Genomic DNA, 20,408 nt, shown 5'->3' on the forward strand with positions numbered 1-20,408 from the left:
TTACCTCTGCTCTCATTCGCGGCTTGCTGCCGTCTTTCCCACCACTGAGATCCAGCCCCCAGTGAATTCCTTCTAGTGGAAAAAGGTAGCCTTTGACAAGAAACTGGTGGCCATCCATGTCTACAAGGAGTACTATGTAGTGGTGAAGGAGATAGGCCAGAAATTAGAGCCAAATGTAGATGTGAGAACAGATTTCAAACACCAGGAGAAGTCCTGAAGCACAGAAAGAACACCAAGAAGAAAATGTCCTTACTCACTGAGCATTTCCCTCCTGAGTTCTGTGTCAAGGAGAACGATGGGCAGCAGCTATTCACAATTACATGACAACAGGGCAATAATGCCGGAGGTAAAAAGTAGGTACAGGTAGTCCTTGCTTAATGACCACAATTGGGACCGGAATTTAGCTTGCTAAGTAATGCAGTCATTAAGCGAATCATCACATGACCGGACCTGATTTTATGTCCTTTTTTGTGGTGGTCCTTAAGTGAATCACTGTGGTTGCTAAGTGAATCACATGGTAATTAAGTGAATTGTGTGGTCATTAAGCAAAACACGCAGTTCCCCATTGATTTTGCTTGCCAGAAGCTGGCTGAGAAGGTCGTAAATGGTATCACATGACCCTGGGATGAACTGTCGTAAGTGCAAGCTGGTTGCCAAGAGCCCGGATTGTGATCATGTGATTCCGGGGGGCACTGCAAAGGCTGTAACTTCAGGCTCCAATCATGTCACTTTTTAGCACCATCATAACTGTGGATGGTTGCTAAACAAATGGTCCTTAAGTGAGGACTACCTGTATAGGCAGAAGTCCAGTACAAGAATTTCTTCCATCCCACAAGTAGGGAGAAAAAATGGCTTGATCCAAATCTGGAACACTGGTCAATCCGGCTGGTAAACACAGCTGCTACTATTAAATAACTACACAATTCTTTCAGACACAAACCCAGTGAAATAAAAAAGCAGTAGTAGTCAATATTCTGCACAAATAGAGGGAATCCTTAAAATGGTCAAAGCAAGTAACCTTTTTTTTGCTTTCAAAATCCAGTTTAAAAAGGAAGTTGGTGGGGAAGTTGCCTGTTAAGTACTAAAGCAATCTTCTTCAACCTAGTACTCTCCAGTTGTTTTGGATTACTATTTCCATCTTCCCTAGCGAACAGGTCAAGGTTTTTTTTTCCAATCAGTTTTTTGATACTGATAGTTTTAAAAAGAAAAAAGGTTCAGATCATTTAATAAGTGTGTGTGTGTGTGTGTGTGTATACACACACACACACACACAGTAGAGTCTCGCTTATCTGACATAAACGGGCCGGCAGAACGTCGGATAAGCGAAAATGTCAGATAACACACAGTAATGATTGAGTGCGGTAAAAAAAAAAAACGATCCGCTGCGCCGCACCGTCAGGAGCAACAAGAAAGAGTACACTCACGCTTGCAAACAAGCGGCACACTTTTCTCGTCACCGATTTATGCGTGTTGTGTTTTTTTTAGGGGTGTCGGATAAGACGGAATGTCGGATAACCGAAGGTCGGTTAAACGAGAGACTACTCTGTGTGTGTGTGTGTGTGTGTGTGTGTGTATCTATCTATCTATCTATCTATCTATCTATCTATCTATCTATCTATCTATCTATCTATCTATCTATCTGATGTGACCAATGGTTTCAGACCAAATGTAGACCAAATTCAGACCAAAGAGCAAATCATATAAATTAGGTGGTGGGTGTTTCTCTTGAAAAGGTGGTAGGCTTTTTAAAAGATCCTTCTGGTTTTTTCCTTCTGCCACTCTTTCTCACGTATGCATAATCTGGAACTGCAGTCAAACTGGAGGTGATGATTGCTTTATTGTGGGGGGGAGTGTTAAGTGGGTGGGAAGGAAGTGGGTTTATCAGCAGGCTGAAGTGTAATGGCCTCACACTTCTCTAGCTCGCTTGGGAGTTGAACTCCAGTCATGCTAATTTTAATCCCATCCCTCACATTCTTTGGAGCCAAATCCTGAAATTCTCACTCAACCAAAATGCACTGCCTTTTTTAAAACTGGTGCATGCTTCTGCTAATTCAACTGATTCTTGAAGGATACTCTAATCATGATACACCCTAAGAACTTAATGAAATAAAAAGGAAATAGTCTTGCCATGTTTCCTCCCATGTTTTCAGAGTAGTTATTTCATTGCCACATAATTTTTATTGCCTCCTGGCAACCTTGCCTAACTTCTGTCTCTTTCCTTATTATTTTCGTTATTTCCTATTTCCTCATTATGACCTACCCTAACCGTGGAATCAGTCATGGTTGGAAAAATCAATGTCAGAGCAGAGGAAGATCAAAAAAAAGTTGTCCAAAGTGCGCTTGATCAATATGCACCTTGCACTACTCTAATTTGTATATCTGATGTGTGTGTGTGTGCTGTTTTATGCACTGTTGACCCAAGAATGCATAAAACAATAATGAAAGAGACATATATAAGCATGCATGGTCATGCTACTCTTATCTGGGCTCAGAAATTAAGTATAATCAAGCTTAGTTATTACTTGGATGGGAGACCACAAGGTAATATCAAAGCTTAGCCTGGATAGGGCAGTTGATTCTGGGAGATAGCAGTGCCACTTCGGTACTGCTGTCCAGAAAATTACATGGATGGGTCCACAAACTCATTTGACTTGATGGCAACTTCATTTTTACTTTAATCTCAGCAAAATATTCATTTAACCTCTCTGTTGGCAATCTGGAGACACACAGATGAACCCAATTGTGCAATGTTGCTGCAAATATTACTGGAATAGTCAACACATATTTGTATTGTATCCATCTGATTTTTTATCATTATTAAATATGAGGCAGGATTATGTTTCTTGATCTTAATTACTCCTTTAACCTGTATTTCCCCAATTTCAAGACTCATAAAACTCAAACATTAGAACCTCAAAAGAAGAAAGAAGAGGTGGAATTCCGTTTTCCAAACTGATCGGCAATAGTTTTAAGTTCATTCCCATTTGAACTGTCACTTCTCCAATATCATGATTTACTAAAGGCGGCAGATATTTATGCATGCTTTGCTCCCACTCAAGAAGCATCAGCAATTCTTATGCAACGGCTCAGGGGAAAGAGAATAAATCTGTTTTAACTCTTTTGTATAAATTTCTCACTAGATTGCAAGTTGGTCGTACCCAAAAGTTAAAACACTGTAAGAATAAAAACGTAAGAAATCATTCTTGATCCTTCCACCAGCAGAACAAACTCAGCAAAAAACATGGTGGACCGCAACGCATCAGACAAGATTTTGGGAGTGAACTACATTTAATTCAATCCTGTCTTCAGTTTTCAGCATTGTCAAGATGTAAGTCCCTTCTGAAGGAATTCTGCTGTTAAAATAAAATTTGCTGTTCAGTCTAGATGCTGTGATAGTAAGATGCCCACTTTCCTGATTATTTTTACTTGTATTTTCTGCTTACTACCATTAATATTTTCACACCAACTCCGACTTTCTCATGGACCTAAAAATCTGTCTTGTTACTTGTTTCCCCAAACTATATTTCTCTAGTTCCTGGTTTCAGCTTGTTTTTCCATTTCTGAGACAGATACAAAACAATTCTTCCAATCTCACTCACTCTCCCACAGGGATCTTCAGTCCTTTCCATGTTAGCTTTTAGCATTTGTTTATTCCATGTTTCAAACCAAAAGCAGAAATATCTCCAAAAGACAGGAAAAGAGACTAAGAGAAATTTGCAGACTGCAGAAGAGAAATTGCTTCGGATTTCCTCCATAGCGTGAGAGTCCTGGGGCCCCATATTCTGGGCATCAGGAGACAAGGATCAATGCTCTACCTCCCTCTGCCATTCTAGAAACAAATGGAAAAATGACCCCATTCTCTTCAAGTAGAATGACTTAACAACTTAACAGTCTGATGCAATTCCAACAAGATGTGAATGGTCTGCTCAGACCCAGTTTTTGCTAGGGAGCATTTCCTTTTTCCACCATTATAATAACAGGAGTTGACCCCCCACTCCCAAAAAAGAAGATAATTTAGAAAGAAAAAGTAGAAGCATAGAGCAGAAGAAGCTGCTGCTCGTCTTCAGTGTTTTTCAACCTTGGCAACTTTAAGATGTGTGGACTTCAACTTCTAGAATTCCCCAGCCAGCTATGGTTCTGGGCGTTGAAGTCCACACATCTTCAAGTTGTCAAGGTTGAGGAATACTGGTCTAGGGGGTAGGTTATTCCGATCTATTTCCAGTTCTGGAACTGAACTCCAATTCTGGGAGTTGAAGTCCACACATCTTCAAGTTGTCAAGACTGAGGAACACTGGTCTACTTTATATTGGGTCTAGGAAGGGAAAATGTTCACATCATTGAAACAAAAAGCAAGTTGGAACACAAACACAGTTAGCAAAAAGACAGAACTCATCACAGCAACTACAAGTCCTTAAAGGGGACTCATTCCCATTCTGACTCCACACACATGTAGCTGAGTAGATCTTCATCCCCGTGTTATTCATCATGCTTTCCCCATCTTCTCCTGAGGGCAAGGAACTGGCTGCAAAACCCCGTTAAGCCACCCCAAACACAAATCCAGATATCACGCTCACTGATACCACGCTATCACAGCCACCGCCATGGATTAACGGGGACCAGAAATGCAAGGAACGGAATTCCTCATCTCCAAAAATACAACGGACAAGATGGAACCATTAATCTCGTCAGCTGGGCCAGATAGCCTTTGCAAAGACCGGTGCTGGCAGGGATTTTTGTGATAAATAGCCTGAAATTTGGATCTCTGCAAATGTCACAGTCCCTTTCAGCAAATCTCTCTTTATAGCCGAGAGTAAGCCTGCAATATAAATGAGCTCTTTCGTGGTTTCAGGGGAGGCTGGTAAGGATTCAGTAAAAATGAAATATCTTCTTGCTGGGTGGGCTGAATGTCAAAGTTTCTTCTCTGAAGTGATCCCCCGTCCTGGCTTTGCAACCGGCCAGCCAAATCCGATTAAGCACCCATCATCATCAATTTCTAGCCAAAGAGCAAGGCGGGTTTCTTAAGAATCAGAGAGCAGAAGAGCCAACAGAGACAGGAGAACTGCAAAGCAGGCAAGGAGATAATTAGTTAGCACCCAGCCTGTGCACCCAGGACAGATGTGTTGTTATCTTCTCATTTCCTGCTCACATCTGGCTGCTCTGTGTTAAGCAGTAGGTTCACTGATTCTGTAAGCTCAACAAGAGGACATACATTTCCACGAAATCCAGGGCAATCGGGTGGTTTCAAGCAGTCCAAGGATCGATATCCAAATGATCACAATCGTTCCAAAATGTTGAAGGATTACAGTACCCAAGCCAGCAAGCGGATAGAAATCCAAATCCAGGTGACGCACGCTTTCTAGAGCAAGGGAGGAAAATGGGAAGACAACGTGGAAAAGTTTGCCGTTGTGTCTCCCAATTTCCTGCCTGTAAGCGTGCCGAAATACAAACAGATGAGCTCCTTGCACAGCCCTGGTGGCACAGGTGTCAAAAGAACAAGGCTTGGGAGAGAAAACATAAAACTAGTCTTTCCTCTTAACCATCATCTAGGGTTAATTAAATTGCTAATTATCTCCTGGTTCCTTCCAATCTCTCTTCCTCTCTGATATAGCTAGCTTTTGACAATACACAACTGTATGGGGATTTCATCCAATAGTTAACCGATAATCAGCAAAAGGATCGCATTTTTTAACTAAGTAAACCATGGATTAAAAAAAAAATCCATTATTCTTCTTTGATGGGTTATTGTTTGGTTAGAGTTTCATAATTTTTATGATCGTATTCCATTTTTTAGTTTTATCTGTACTGTAAATGGTTGAGAGTTGGTTCAGTTTGGTGGCATACAATACAATAAACAGATAAAGAAATGTGTTGGGTGTGCTGGCATTTCTCTTTTAATTTTAATTTAATTTAAAAGTAAGCCAGCCTTCAAAAATGTAGTGCCCTCCAATGTGCTGTGGACAAATCTCTTCATCCACAGCCAGCGTGAGTAAAGATGGGAATTGTAGTTGTTAACACAGTGGATTGAGGAAGACTGTTGAAAGCAATCTGGCAGTTTTTTAGCCATGAATTAAAACAGCTTTGAGCTCTTTTAAAAGGAAAGGCTGTCATTGAATCAAATAAAAATAAACAAGAAAATCTTGGATGAACCACCACAGATAAAATACAGAAAAATAACAGACAGATAATGTGACCTTTTATTTGTGTAAGGCTATGAGAAACAAACAAACGAGTTGTCCTTAAAATGTGAATTAATTTTATTTTCACGGGAATATCCCAAAGGGATTGTTGTACGGTTTAGTAGCCTAACATAACATTTGGAGCTTTCACAATAATAAAGGAGCCTTGATGTACTCTTAAATTGCCTGAACCTTCAACATGAATCACGAGTAGCAGCTTCATACAGATTTAGGAAGCAATGTGTACCCCATGAGAAGGCCGTTCCTTCTGTTTCCACCTGTTTCAGAAACCAGACCAGCTTCGTCTTCCTGAACAGTTTTCTATTTTCTTCCTGTCCTGCTCTTGTCTATCCCCCCTGCCCCATTTTAGGGATCCAGAGACTCTCTCATCTGTTGAAATCCAGGCAACGTCGCACCTTCTCCTCCCCAAATGCTTTTTTCCCAACAACCACAACTTGGCATCTTCTGCAGGCGGAGTGCCTGGGCCAAGCGTTCATCAAACAGACGGGACAAGCCCCTTCCGTAGTCACTCTTGTACACTCCGGAGCCAAGTGAAACATCAGAACGGACAACCCTGGCTGTTCTTGTGACGCAGTTGTTTACAGCTAACCCAGCCATCCCAAAGAATTGAAAGACAGAAGTGTCAGGAAAACAAAAGGAAAAGTATTCAATCACATCTGAGAAAACTGTATCTCATTAGCCACCCTTTCAGATGCAAATCCACTAGAAAGATTTTAATTAAAAGCTTAATCTTGACAGTGTTCCCTTGCACAGTGCTTGTTAAACAATCACAGGCAGTTTTGTCTATACCATTGTCATGCGCCCTGTATGTGCCTGCCAGGAAAAATCAATATCTATGTTTACATTTATTCAAATGAAACTAATTTGTCTGAACTGCATTAATTTGTGCTGTTAGCCAGATCGGAATTGGTGAAAAATCCGGAATTTCTGATGGGGGGCAGGCAGGCAAAGCAAGATACAAAAGGGCCTTCCCTTGGTGTCAAAGCACGTCCTTTGTACGAGGAAGGATTCAGACTGGATCTCGATCGCCCCTCAATTTCAGCTGCAACTCTGCTTGAGGTCATGAAGAGATTACTGCTAATCAGAATAATCCATTTGGGCTATAAAGAAATCTCTTAAATGAAGATGCATCAAATACAAGCGAGCAAAAATAGACATGGACGCTGCTTGATTTCTTCCCTTCCGCAGAAGATGCTCTGAGAGGTTTCCACTTTTCTTTCTTAGCATTTTACAGCCGTTACTTTCTCCATTTCAATAAATTTGTATTAAGGTAGAGACTCCTTCGAGTCAAGCGTGACTCCTGGTGAATGGCAGTCACCGTCTATTAAAACTGCCACCTGCCCAAAGAGCAGCTGAGAACAGGTCATGAGTACAGCTGCTTTTGCTGAGAAGTGAGCAAATCCCTAATAACACCCACACTGCAGCTGGGGAGGGGGTCCCCAAAAGCATCCTCACTGCAAGAGAACAGTCCCATCCTGAAGTTGCAATGATTCTGTAGAACTTCAGTGGCCTAATAAAGATATTGGCTGGCTGGCTGGTTGGGGTGACTTAAGACTGCTTCGTTATGTGTGGTGTGCCCCACACAGATGGTTACCCCACATATATATATACACTTACATATACACCTATTCATAAAAGAACCAGTGTGGTGCAATAGTAAAGGATTTGGGTTAGCATTGGAGAGATCCAGTTCTAGTCCATCTTCAGCCACAGGTGTTCCCTGGGATACTTTGGGATAGTCCTTCCTTCTCTGCCCATGAGCCAGTGGGGAAGTAGTGGGGAAGATGCTGGACTAGGAGTGGGGAGACCCAGTTCTAGTCCCCCTTTACCCACAGGTGTTCCCTGGGTGACTCTGGACCAGTCTCTGTCAGCCCAACCAACCTCTCCAGGTTGCTGTTCTGGGGGAAAATGGGAGGACCTGAACCAAAGCTGAGATAACAATCTAATCAATACCTAAATCTGGATCTTCTTTTTTCCACCATGACAATCTCATAAGCTTGAGCTCTTGAACCAAAGCTGGAATAACAATCTAATCAATACCTAAATCTGGATCTTCTTTTTTCCGCCATGACCATCTCACAAGCTTGAGCTCCTGAACTAAAAGCTGAAAAAAAATCTAATCAATACCTAAATCTGGATCTTCTTTTTTCTGCCATGACCATCTCACAAGCTTGAGCTCCTGAACCAAAGCTGGAATAACAATCTAATCAATACCTAAATCTGGATCTTCTTTTTTCCACCATGACAATCTCATAAGCTTGAGCTCCTGAACCAAAGCTGGAATAACAATCTAATCAATACCTAAATCTGGATCTTCTTTTTTCCACCATGACAATCTCACAAGCTTGAGCTCCTGAACCAAAGCTGAAATAACAATCTAATCAATACCTAAATCTGGATCTTCTTTTTTCCGCCATGACAATCTCACAAGCTTGAGCTCCTGAACCAAAGCTGGAATAACAATCAAATCAATACCTAAATCTGGATCTTTTTTTTTCCGCCATGACCATGTCCCAAGATGGTCATCCCCAGGACGAAGCGCTTGTCTGGGGCGACTTTCCAAGCTTAATTGCTGGGCAGAGATGGAACAAATACCCCACCTCCAACCCCCTACAGCTTAGGCAATAAACAACTGGGCCATATATCAAACGCAGAGCATGGCAAGCGGGGCTGGGCTGCTATTCCCACCCCGCTTGCCAAGGCAGCCCGCTGAAGTCCAACCAATCTAGCAGGTAACATGCTTTCCCTGTGCTAAAGTCCATCTCTCCAACTCTAATCCAGGTCTGGCACCTGCAGGAGGCATGTAGCACGTCATGCCATCTGCAGCCTGGACGCATGCTAGACACATCATCCCGCACATTTAACAGCTAGCTAACCTCCGAGAAGGTTTATTATCCTACGTATTGTTACAGCTGTAGAATCGCAGATGGTAAGAATCAAGGGGATCTTGGGGTTCGCTTGGCTGAACCCCCTGCCCAGGACAGTTCATACAACCTTCCCGCAGCCTTTTCATTCTTTTCCATTCTGCCATCTTTGCTACACTGGGCTGCGATTTTAAAGTCGCATTTGTCAATGCCCGTACACCTTTTCCACTTTTTTTTTTAAATGCCTTTTTTTCTTGACTGTTTTTCAATATCTGCTAAAACAAATAAATAGTCACATTGGGGTGGCCCAGCGGGGCGTGGGGAAGACGTTGAATTTGCATCCTCTCATTAAACAGCCCCATTTTTAAAAGCTCAAGCAAGCAAGCAAACAAAATAAAGGACAGCTGGTCAACATGTTTAGGGTTGGTGACAATTTGTTCGTTTTTTCCCTTTGACAAAGATCCCTGATGGCACCCGGAAAAGGAATCTTGCAGGGATCAAGCGCTCTGCTTCGCGACTTTTACGAGCTCCTTTTTAATTGCGGAATAAGAGCGTGCCCGGAAAAAGAAAAAGATCTGCCCTCCAGACCGGGTTGGTATCATGAATTACTCCGAGAGAGCCCCCTCCCCAAAGCCGAAGGACTCTGGCAGCCCCTTTTCCGACGAACAAAGCTGCCTTTTAATAAGACCTGTTAGCGGGAAAAGGGGCTGCCGGGCTCCTGACGGTGTGCCCCGCGCTCTCAGCCACAGAGCCCGAGGCAGCCCTGCTGCGACGGGAAGACCACCCGGGCCCCTCCGCAGAGACCTCGACCAGGGCGGAAAGTGCAGCCTTAGCCCAGGGAGCCGACACAGAGGCGGCGAGAGAGTCCCCGGGAAGCCCCGTCCTTCTTTTCTGCACCGGCGGGCGGGCGCTGCCGTCGAGGGGTCCGTGTTGGAGGGGTGGGAAAGGTCGGGCTGGGCAAAGGGGAAAGGCAGCAGCAGGAGGAGGAGGAGGAGGAGGAAGGGGAGGCGAGGAAGAAGAGGCCGCAAAGTTGAAGCAGCGAGTGAACTGGGGAGGGGAGGAGGAAGGGCAGAGGAGAAGGGGAAGCGCAAAGCCCGGCGCGCCGCTTTTCCTCCCGCCGCTCCGTCCCCGGGAAGGGAGAGCCGGCGCGTCCGTGGCGGCGCCACTCACCAGTCCGTCCGGGGCGCACGGGCCGCCCTCGCTCCGCCGCAGCCCAAGTTCAGCACTTTCCCCGCATCCCGCGAGGCGCCAGGCCGGCGGCGGCGCGGCTGCAGCCACGATGCTCCGGCGGGCTCAAGCGGCGGCCGCCTCGCCCCGCTTTGCAGCCGCCGCGGGGGGAGAGCGCGGCGGGGAAGACGAGGGCCCCGGGCTCGCCCGCGGGGAGCCGAGCGGGACGGGAGCGCAGGGGAGGCGGGCAGGCCGCCCTCCGTCCAGGTAATCCCGCCTCGGGCGGCCGGACGGCGGATTGGCTCCCGGCGGCGGGATTTGCATCTCAATGCCAGCGCGCCAGCCAAGTTTGCAGCGCCGGGCAGGCGGCGGCGGCGGCGCGCGCGCGCCCGGGAGAGGCTCCGGCGCGCCTTCCGCGTTGGGTTGTGGCTGCGCAGGCTTGTGGAAGCCGCCGGGGAGGGGAGGGGAGGGGAGGGGAGGGGGGACCGGCACATCTGCTGACTTTTTTGCGTGTTTTTGTTTCGGGTGCCGAATGAATCCTGGACCGTTTGGAACACCTGGAGGAGAGACGCATTCGGCGCTAGCCACCGGCAGTTGCGCGCCTTCCTTGCACAAGCAGTACCGGGTGGGTGGGTGCGTGCGTGTGTGCGTGGCTCCATCGCCCAAGCCGGCGTTTCTCAAGGAGCAAGCCAGGGTAACCTTGACCGCCTGGCGGGTGCACTTGAGATCTGCCCCCGACCTGGTCCACGCAGCTCGCCTTGCGCCTGCCGGCCTCCCGGAGGCTTAAGGGGCTGGTGCGAGCCCGGCTCCTGGGCGCTGGAATGCAGGGAGGGCGGATTCGTTGAGCAAAGGAGATGAACTGGTGGCTGGTGGCCGAGTCAGCACGTGGGGACCGGGCACAGGGTGGGGACCGACCCCCGGCGGCTTAGGGGTGCCCCAAGGAAATATCACCTGCAATTTATTGATTGATTGGGATGCAACTCCAATGGACACTGGCAAGGTTTGCTGGCCAGGTAAGGTGGGGAAAAGAAGCACAACGGCTTAGTTGGGTAGTTTCACAATTACAGATGTTAATCACTCAGTGCAGCACTGTTCAAACATTTCTCAAGTAGACAAGAAAAGGGTAAAGTCTTCTACGGGGTGAGCCGGTGACTTCCATGCAATTTTCTGGGGCAACAATACTGTATGGAAGCAGTTTGTCAATGCTTTCTTCCGAGATGTTTTTCCAGTCTAGCCCACAGCCCTGTGATTTCCTAGTGGTCTCCCATCCAAAAGCAAACTGGGCCTGATCCTCCTTGCTCTATTTTTTGAAATTAGCCCAGGCCAGGGAGGTGCTGCTGCATAGTTGGGCCCCCAAGGCAGGATGATTCTAGTGGCGAAGTTCAGGACCCAATTACCCTGCTTCAGACACCGACTTCCAGAAGGGATCCAGTAATGCTCTTTTCCTGGGATTAACCTCTGACCATATCTGCCAGCGTTTTTCTTATCACCCAAATCCAGTCTGGAGGAAAAATGTTGGCTGCCTTTGGATAGGGAACGCAAGAAGCCTGCATTATTTGGCCGGGCTACAGCAATTCTGCCCCAAAGACCTTGGCATATTTCTTCTAAGTTGTCATGTTCAAATAGTTCAGTGCAGAGAAGGTCTATCTGAAGGTATATCTGGAGCCACACCTGGCTGCAGATATCACATGCATTCCCTCAAAGATGGGTTCATGTCCAAAACAGATGAGGTCTTTTAAATAGCAAGCAAGGCCATGCAAATTTAAGATAAATATTTTTAAAATTGCAAGTCCACGGGCATACATATGAACACATACAGGTAGTCCTCACTTACCAACTGCAGTTGGGACCGGCAACTTCATCACTAAGTGATGCTGTCGTAAAGTGAAAAAATGACATGACTGTGCCTGACTTACGAAGGCAGTTCATCAGTTCTGGCTGTGGTTGTTAAGTGAATCACGTGATCACAACTCGCTGCCAGCTTCCCCACTGACTTTGCTTGTCGGAAGCTGGCTGTGAAGGTTGCAAATGGTGATCATGTGACTGCGGGATGCTACAACTCGTAAATGTGTGCCAGTTGCCAAACGCCCAATTGTAATCATGTGACTGTGGGGATGCTGTGACCACAACTTTGAGGATCAGTCGTAAGTCTCATTATTCAGCACCGTTGCAACTTTGAACAGTTACTGAACGAATGGTCGGTAAACGAGGACTACCTGTACCCCATATACTGTATTCATATTCTCATAAAAACATACATATAAACTAATTTCTATGATATCTTATATCTGTTGTTTATCCACCCGTGCTTTATTATTTGAACCTGTTTTCATATATACAGGTAACCCCTGGGTTAAGCATGCCCGGTTTACAGACAACCCATAGTTAAGAATGGTAGGTTCTGTAGCAAAATTAGAGTTAAATACACAATGATTCAAGTTCATTACACAATGCTACTTATACAGTATTATACAATAACACTGTTCCGACTTACATACAAATTCAACTTAAGGACAGACCTTGGGAACGGAACTCGTTCTTAAACTGGGGACTACCTGTACTTCGCATTTCTCTTACCTATATATATGCTTTCAACTCTCTCTCTCTCTCTCTCTCTCTCTCCCCTATCCACACACTTTAGCATGCTTGGATATGCACATAAGAAAACACAGGCACCTTCACAAATGCACTCACAAGCACATATAGGTGTGCACACATGTTTAAAGACAAGTAGGGAGTGAAGGGCCTGGGTGGGGGACATCACAAAAGGAAAACATTTGCCTATGAAGATTCCAAAGGGAGCTGTGGGTGGCTGTCAACATCTGCAAAATAGAGGGTGTGGCATTGTGATTGAAGCCCTGATCCTGCCACTCCCACCATCTTACTGATTTTGACCACCCCCATGGATGCCACTGGAAGGTTCCATCATGAGATGACTACTGAAGCTGGACTGGCATTTTAATTGGCATGTTAAGTATGTTCTTAATCATCCCACTGAAATTACTGAAGTATTACTGTTGTCACTAAATTTCATCAAAATACTATGGTAAGACCCCCGCAAGGATCACCAAAAATCTACACAGCATCCCTCAGAGAGAAAATACAACTAACCAGAAGTATAACTAACTTAACTCTGTAAAAATAAACACTATCCCTCCAAAGGACGTAATCTTGGATTATTCTGCCTTCTTGCAAATGAACAAGTGTGTTCCCATGATGGACCAATGTGGTCCAACTTAGTAGGAGACAAATAACCTGCCTAGATTAATTTTATGACGTGTGAAATGTATCATTTGAAACAGATGGATTTACTTTCCTTTTGGGGAGAATGGAAATCCTTATGTTTCCCTTTTATTCCAGCCACCACCAAATGAAACCCAGCAGGTCAAATCCAACATTGATGATTGGGGGTAAAAAGCTCATTGCTCATAAAAAGTTATGTTGCACTAAAAGGGAAGCAGCTGTCTTCCCAATTCGTCACACCCCTGAATTCCTTTAATACCAAGGGAATTGCAAAACCAGATCATTTCACCCTCAAATTGTCCTTCTTGTATGATAACCAAACAGTAGACTGGAATAACTTTTCCCCAAAGTAGAGTATTAAAGAAAGGTAGGAGAAAGTGGTCATCCTTAGGCTTCTGGATAACCCACCAGAACATTAAACCCCTGCCTATCAAGCAAGATATCCCCAGTGAAAAAAGGGCTTAGTAGACTTGGCTCTCATGGACCTATCAGTTAAGAATTCTGTGGATTAGATTGTATGGATGGTCCTTTTGTGTGTTCACTTTTTTACCTGTAAACTCCTTTGAGATGTGTTCACATGGAATGAAGACAGAAATGCTTTGTTCTGGGCACTACATTTCCAGAAGGCTACTGACAAGTTGGAGAGGGTTCAAGGATGGAACAAAGATGCCGTAGGGACTTCAGAACACGTCCTGTGAGCACAGACTGAAGGAATTTGAGATGTTCCGTTCGGAGAAAAGACTGAGGGGAGACATGATAGCCATGTCCAGTTCATAAAGGGAGCTACATGGAAGATGAACTCTTTTCCAGGGCTATAGGAACCAAGACCAGAGTTGCACCTCCCTAGATTTTGTTTAAGGAAAACCTTCCTGATGGCAAGATATGTAGAAGAATAGACCTGTCTATCTAAGGAGGTGGTGGGTTCTCCGTCTCTGGAGCCTCAGCAGCCTCTCAAGGATAATTTTATTGGTTCCCTATACATTGCAGAAGGTTGCACCAGATCCTTGCGGTCCCTTCCAACTGTATAATTTTATTTTCCTCCTCCTCTTCTGTCTTCCCCATCTTTCTGTTGTATCAGTAAAAAGATGTTGTAACCTAAAGCATTCCGTTTGGATGCATCAATAACCCATACCAAGGACCTTTATGAGTGGAGAAATGTCTGGATGCAGGTTCAGGAGGAGGAGGTCATGAAAGCAGATGTGTGGAACAATGCAGAGAAGGAAAATGCCCAGGTCCCAGGGCGGACATGGGCAAATGGCTGGATTCTGAGCTGGAGGACGCAGCTGGTGTGTATTCAAATAGGTCAGGCGAGAAGCTGAGTAAGGACATGAGTAAATGCAGCAAGGGGGTGAGCTCTTCTGACCGCTCTGAACTCAATTTACGGGTTTTCCTTTGTGTTTGCTCGTGGGGGGTACAAGTAAGTTTCATGCACCGTCCTTGGCGTTTAATCATGGAGTCCTGATCAAGCACAAAGCTAGAACAGCTCGCCGGGGTCACAAAGTTCATTCCCCATTTGAATTCTTGTTTGGCTGTTTCCATTTGCCATGACAGGGTTTAATTTATTGCGGTGGCAATTGCTGATATTATTTTCTCTATTGATTGGCTTTAATTATCCAATTTCCCTGCAAGAGTTTGGCTCCCAAGGTACCAGACACAGGACTAGTATCTCAGTTCTCCTTTCTCTCGAGATCTTTCTGGAACGAGAAGCCTCATAAACAGAAAACAGATCTGTGACAAAATAATTCATTATAATTTAAGATTCTGGCTTTATCAGAGAAGGGCTGGTGAATGAAATTGCCCCTTTAATCAGGAGAGGTCAGAATGCAACTCCTGTCTCTTAGTTTGGGATCAGGCTAAGGCGCTAGGGTTTGATTTATATATATTTTTGCAATTTAAATGCAACCAAGGAAGAGGTTCAGAAGCAGAATGCATGTTATTTGCAGGCCTTGGTTTAGTATGCATGTCGGTTTCTAAAGCTTAGTATTATTCAGTCCTCACCCACCCATAAACATTAAAAAGACAAGCCTGACGCACAGCCTTGGAGCCCATAAAGTGGGCTATTAATACATCAGCGAAATAATTAAGATTAATTTAGCATCTTAAGAAGGCTATCTTAGAAGAAAAAACATGCAACTATTTCTAGCCCACTTTCCAGATGTTTCAGTCTGAACACTGTTCTAGGACAAACTTCCCATGGGGGACCCTCCAGGGATGTGGGACTGAAACAATTCCAAAAATTCCTGGTTGGGAGTTGAAGTCCTAACTAGTCAGGTTGGAAAAGGTGTTCTAGATGACAGAAATGGCTGTGGGGATTCTTGCAGGTGGAGCATGGCCAGGAATTCAGCATTTTGGAAATTTCTAGCCTTTAGCGCTGCAGATTGTTGAGTAACTGAGGAATGTGTAAGAAATCTCAGAAGCTGGGCAGTTGAAGAAAAATGTGAGCAGTACAGAAAGCTGATTTTCACTCCTGAGGCTTCAGATTTAAATTCTCAGATTAATTTCCCAATAGCGGCAGAGAAACACAGCCCCAGCTCTTTTAGAACAGGGGTTTGCAAACTTTTTCAGCCCAGGGAACCTTTTATTTGAAAAAAATAATTCCTGGATCCCCCATCAAGAGGCAACACTCTTAAATCAGTGTTTCTCCACCTTGGCCACTTGAAGGTGCGTGGACTTCAACTCCCAGAATTCTTCAGCCAGCCATGCTGGCTGGGGAATTCTGGGAGTTGAGGTCCACGCATCTTCAAGTGGCCAAGGTGGAGAAACACTGCTCTAAGGGATAGAAAATTGGTTGCATTGGAGTGAACCCTTGGTTTTTTTTTGCATTTGCAATCTCATCAACGTCTCACAGAACATGGTTTGAAAAAATCCTGATCTAGAGGATCCCAGATCGGAGAAGCATGATTTATTTCCATTCCCAGAACACTTCCCAAGATGTCAATGCCGTTTCAAACCTGCAGAGGTTGTGCAGGTCCTTAACTCTCCATCATGGCTTTTCAAAAAAGGAGACTCTCTCAGTTTTTAACAGCAGGACCTGATCTGCAAACAGGGAGTTTGTTAGTGTGAACAAAAGCCTCCCGCCTGATGTAAAAACACAGGCACTGTGCAACTGTTGTCGTTCAACAAAGTCTAACAAATGTCACCTACTCTGTAAAACTGGCTTAAACCAGCAAGTGTTTGTTTAAACATTCTCTAGCAATGACAAAATGGCTACATCTTCAGGCAATCAAGAACAAGACATACCATGGTCCTTTCTGTCCTGAATGATCTAATAAAGATTATAACAAGCAGGTCTTTTTGATGAAGAAACTTGCAGCAGTCCTACTAGGAAGTCGCATTACTTGCTCTATGCATTGTGCTGAATTCCTCAAATGCTGGGGCTTCATCAGGAATGTTTTGGTCCCCAATAACAGGTAATTGGGGGGTGGGAGGGGGAAGAAAACACCTTGCATGGGGCTTTGAGACCTTTCAAATGAACGTCAAGCACATCATTCCAACCCCAGTTTATTGACCATAGGAACTTTGAGGGGAGGGAAACATTTAGTTCTGGCCATCACATTTGCTATCTGGCATCCACCAGATGTGGTGAGATCTCCGCTCTGCACCGAATTACTAGCCTGTTGGGAATTGTTTATCCGGAGCAATGGCGGTTGCACTTAACAGCTCTAAGGTATGTGGGTTGTCGTTTCCCCACGTTTAGCACACAACGTTTCTTTTAGCCCCGGTGTGAATGTACCTGAATCTGGGTAAATGTTGCTCGTGCAGGAGGAGAGGGGAAGCGGGCAAGTAGGTTACACACTGGGATTACCGATCGTGGCAATGTGAAGTTGGCTGATAGCTTTTCCTGGCAGGGCTGTTACATCTTTCTCTTCCTAGCTCTGATGTGCCAGATACTGGTTTTTCTATCAATTGCTATCCTTGGCAATTGTAGGAGAGTTTGGCTCAGTTTGAGGCCATTTGGACAATTGTTATGAGATGCCAAATAGATATAACTCTACCAAATCTTTGGCATTTAAGTAGCTCAGACCCCATGTTTTGCAAGCAGACCTTCGTGGATTCATGGAAGTTCAGCTGTGAAGCTTGGCAAAGTTTCTTCATTAATCACTCTATTTTCAGGTTTCCCTCCAAAGATATCAAGATGCTTGCCCGTGATACAATCTGCCATTTTATTCTCAGATCTATAGCTAGCCAAGGATTCCCCATAACTGAATTTGAATTTTGGCCTCTCAATCTAAGCCCAATTCTCAGTCCTCCCCAAACTGAGATGCATTGGACTTTACCATGTCCAACAATAGTGATCATGAAGGCTAGGAAGATGAACGTTGTAGATCACCACATCTGGAGCTGTTTTTGCTACATCAAAATCCTAGTTTTAAATTTAATAGGGTTGTTTTTGTTTTGGTAGCAACATAACCAACTACTTTGACCTACAGATTTAAAGCATGACGCCTTTTGGCCAGATCAGGAGAAATCAAATCGCGTATTCTCTGCAGTATTTTGCCATACATTTTCCTCCTTTGAAAACATGCCTTGATATAAGCTCAAAACGGAAGATGAAGAAACTAGACCTGGATTTTTCTATGCCCCTATGGCTATTTGGTCTGTTTGCTTAAAGTCAAATTATAAGCTGAGTGAAATATTGTGCAGAAGTACTTATCTACTTCCTTGAAGCTAGATAATACAGAAATAATTTGCTAGAGGTGTTTTGCATAGCTGACTCATAACCTAAATTTCTCCTTTTGCACCCCAACACGGCTGCCAATTCATTTCTGGCAGGCTTGCTGTGCTATTAACTCTTAGCCTTGAGACTCTGATGACGGATCTTGGCTCAGTGTGAAAAAAATGTATGCGATGCGTGCAAAAGGTTAGCGTGTCTGGGTAAGGATGGGCAAGGCTCATCTCCGTCTGAGGCTCCGGGGAGCTGTTTTATCAACATCTAGAGAGGAACAGCCACGTTCCCCTCTCTTGCACTGCTGGATATCTACAAGAGGCCTCCTTATTCCCTGGTACCTGTTTCTGCAAAACCGTTATCCTCACTTCGAGTTTATATTGCATTTTTGGAAAATCTAGGAAATGCATTTAATGTTTTGTTGGTTGACTGGGACATGAGAGAAGAAAGCGCAGGTTCTAATGTATGTGCAGGCAAAGGAGCAACACCTAATCTCAGGGCTGGTCTGAACCACCAGGTTGCCCCGATGTGAGCCCAGGCCACTAACCAATTCCGGAGGGCAGGATACACAGCATCATCCTCTATCCACCCCTGACCCATCCTCTTCCCATCTTTTCCTGCTTTGTGGTCTTTCCTGGCTTCTGCTGGAACAAGGAGGGTTGCCTGGTTCATTTCCTGCCCTTCATTTCATTGTAGGTAAAGTCTCCCTACTCCAACAGGCTCCTTTGGGTTGTGACAGGTGTGTCCTTTCTAGTCCTTGGCCGCTGACCTTCATGACTGTATTTTTTTTAACAAGTTCATGAGTAAAATGGAGAAATGTTGGACTTTTTCTTCTTTTTCTATAATACTTGTGTATTTATTTACATTTATATCCCACTTGAACGGAACAGTGGAACAGAGAAAAGATGAAGCTGTCCTTTTTTTTTTTTTTTTTAAGAAATTCACTGATAGAAGGGTAACATGGACCTCCTTCCTTCCTTCCTTCCTTCCCTCCCTCCCTCCCTCCCTCCCTCCCTCCCTCTTCTTCCTTCCTCTTTTCTCTCTCTCTCCCTCCTCTCCTTCTTCCCTCCCTCCCTCTTTTTTCTTTCTTTTCAGCTTACCTGTGCACACACTAGATTGGAAGGTAAGTACAAAGTAGAGTCAACAAACTCATGACTCATACAAAAGGTTTATCAGTGTAAACTGCACAATCACAAAGAATTGCCCACAGAAAGGAAGGCAAAGGTGGGAGGGGCAACAGATGCGCCAGTTGGGGACCGTGGTAAGTCCAGATAGAACACCAGGCCATCACTGTGGCCAAAACGGAGCAGGAGAGGGCTGAAGGGCTGAAATCCGACAAGGCATTTCTTAATCTGGCTTCAGTTCCAGCCGGTTTCCCCACGGGAGTCAAGCAGCTTAAGGTTGTAGCGTGAAAGAGCCCTAAGGAATAAACTAGGTGTTCTGCAATTAGCAATTGTGGGAATTCAAGAAAAGTAAACAGCAATAAACAGCCATCTCAAAAAGTCCACTCCAGATTGTGAGGGCAGCAGGTGATAAGAAGGCCTTACCCTTTGCTTCCCAACTGGCCCTAAATATACAAGGAGATTTTCTGATTTGGCTTTTAGAATCACAGTATTGTTAATTGCGTGAACGGTGTGTCATGTTTACCATGGTTTGACTTTAGGGTTATGGGATTTGCTGTGTTTATTTCTTCAAAGTCCAGGGTGCATCAATTACAAAATGATGGCTTAAGGATAGAGTCAGTTACATTCTGTATCTCATTGGCCATATCTTGGCGTGCTCTGTCTGTGGATCAATTGATTGATTGGAACTATCTATGCATACACATCTAACATCTGAATTAGACTGAATAAGTACAGCTTCAATACTCCAACACAAAACTCACAGGGCCGCAAAGACTTTTCAGCGTCAACCCACAATTTTACAGGGAAGAAAATGAAGTTTGAGAGAGAGCGCTTACCACAGTATACATTAATTTTGACTTGCAACTTTATTTGCTCCTGTTACACCAGTGTTTTTCAAACGTGGCAACTTTAAGATGTGTGGACTTAAAAATGCTGGCTGGGGAAGTCTGGGAGCTGAAGTCCACACATCTTAAAGTTGCCACGTTTGAAAAACACTGTGTTGAACTAATAGCAGCCAACTTCAAATCATCAAGAGAGGTTTCTGTTATTTGCTTCTGGCCACCTCATGCTCAAATTATGGAAGCAGGGGGAAAAGGGGGGGGGGCTTTATTGAAATCCAGTACCTGCCCCCCCCAAATCCCTGCAG

At 44.6% G+C, this 20,408-nt stretch overlaps 1 protein-coding gene across 2 annotated transcripts in view; it reads right to left on the minus strand.

Moving 5' to 3' along the window:
- The window catches only part of SHROOM3 (shroom family member 3), a 130,312-nt gene that overhangs the window by 62,474 nt on the left and 47,430 nt on the right, over positions 1-20,408 (minus strand). Inside the window, exon 1 of one of the 2 annotated variants that reach the window (XM_088133155.1) lies at positions 10,232-10,625. The exons of the other annotated variant lie outside the window; for it this stretch is intronic. The gene's annotated coding sequence lies outside the window, so the exon portion shown is untranslated. Of the gene's footprint in view, positions 1-10,231; positions 10,626-20,408 lie in introns of those variants that run through there. 2 annotated transcript variants of the gene reach the window in all.

This window comes from Python bivittatus, unplaced genomic scaffold, assembly GCF_059951505.1.
Source record: "Python bivittatus isolate LINGU-HERP-01145 unplaced genomic scaffold, Pbiv_v1 ctg000070_np1212, whole genome shotgun sequence".
NCBI lineage: Eukaryota > Metazoa > Chordata > Lepidosauria > Squamata > Pythonidae > Python > Python bivittatus.